The 1,616-nt window shown below is 41.0% G+C and overlaps 1 non-coding gene across 1 annotated transcript; it reads right to left on the bottom strand.

The window, feature by feature from the left end:
- Positions 1 to 329: 329 nt before the first annotated feature.
- Positions 330 to 436, bottom strand: LOC127090255 (small nucleolar RNA R71). Its single transcript, XR_007791781.1, has one exon. It is a non-coding gene; the product is annotated as a small nucleolar RNA R71 (small nucleolar RNA).
- Positions 437 to 1,616: the final 1,180 nt, after the last annotated feature.

The following is a 1,616-nucleotide window of genomic DNA, read 5'->3' on the forward strand; positions in this document are numbered from 1 at the left end:
ATGAGCCGCATTCGAGTATTGCTCCACCCGCAATCGAAGCGAACAACTTCGAACTTAAACCTTCGCTATTGCAGGCAGTGCAACAGAATCAATTTTCTGGAAATCCTACCGAGGATCCAAACCTTCATTTATCTGTATTTGTCCAATACGCTGACACTGTTAAAGCTAATGGTGTCACTTCAGAGGCAATTCGACTTCGTCTCTTTCCTTTCTCGTTAAGAGATAAAGCTAGAAGATGGCTTCAGTCTCTTCCTTCCAACTCAGTCACCACATGGAATGAGTTGAAGAAAGTCTTTCTTGCCCGATATTTTCCTCCAAGCAAAACAGCTATGTTGAGAGCCCAGATAAATGGATTTAAGCAAAAAGATAACGAATCTCTTTTCGAAGCATGGGAAAGATACAAGGACATGATGAGACTTTGCCCACACCATGGTTTAGAGGACTGATTAGTAATTCACACCTTCTACAATGGTCTCTTGTACAACACAAGGTTAACAATAGACACCGCCGCCGGTGGTGCGCTTATGGATAAACCTTACACCGACGCTTATCAACTTATCGAGAGCATGGCCCAAAATCATTATCAGTGGGGAAGCGACCAAACAGTGGTAGAAAAACCTCAAACAAAAGGTGGCATGTACGAAGTAGCCTTGATCATGTTAATGCAAAAGTGGATGCTCTTGCCCAGAAAATTGAAAGTTTAAATGTATCACCTCCAGCCACCGTGGTTGCCGTAACTCAAAATTGCGAGGTCTGTGGAATTCAAGGTCACACTCCTACAGATTGTCAACTCCTAACAGGAATTCAAACAGAACAGGTGAACTATGCTCAAGGAAATCCTTACTCGAATACCTATAACTCAAACTGGAAGAACCATCCTAATTTCTCGTATAAAAGTAACAACGCTTTATACGCACCAGGTCAAGCTCCCAGTCAAGCTCCAGCTGTACCACCTGGATATCAAAAGCCGACCCCATCTACACCTAACAATAACGTTCCTAGGAAATCCAACTTGGAAATCATGATGGAGAACTTCATAGCTTCTCAACAACAAACCAATAAAGAGTTCTTAAACCAGAATGCACACATTAGCGAACAGATTAAACAACTAGCAAGTAAAGTAGATGCCCTGGCTACCCATAACAAAATGCTTGAAACACAAATATCGCAAGTAGCTCAACAACAAGCGTCTTCTGCTGCCCCAACTGGTACATTTCCTGGATAGCCACAACCTAATCCGAAAGGCCACGCTCATGCAATTATATTACGAAGTGGTACAGAGGTAGAAGGACCATCTGACCCAAGGATTGAGAACCAAAACTCTAAAAAGTCAACTGAGGAAGAAGGTAAACCTAAGGAAAAGGAAGAGTGTAATGAGGAAACCGTAGAAAAAAAAAACCTTATGTACCTCCACCACCTTACAAACCACCTATCCCTTATCCTCAAAGGCTAATTAAAACCAAAAACGCGGGCCAATTTAAAAAATTTGTTGACCTACTGAAACAATTAAACATCACAATTCCTTTTACAGAAGCTATTACACAAATGCCCTCATATGCTAAGTTCTTAACATAAATTTTATCTAATAAAAAGAAACTTGAAGATAACGAAATCGT

Source organism: Lathyrus oleraceus, chromosome 5, assembly GCF_024323335.1.
Source record: "Lathyrus oleraceus cultivar Zhongwan6 chromosome 5, CAAS_Psat_ZW6_1.0, whole genome shotgun sequence".
Classification (NCBI taxonomy): Eukaryota; Viridiplantae; Streptophyta; class Magnoliopsida; order Fabales; family Fabaceae; genus Lathyrus; species Lathyrus oleraceus.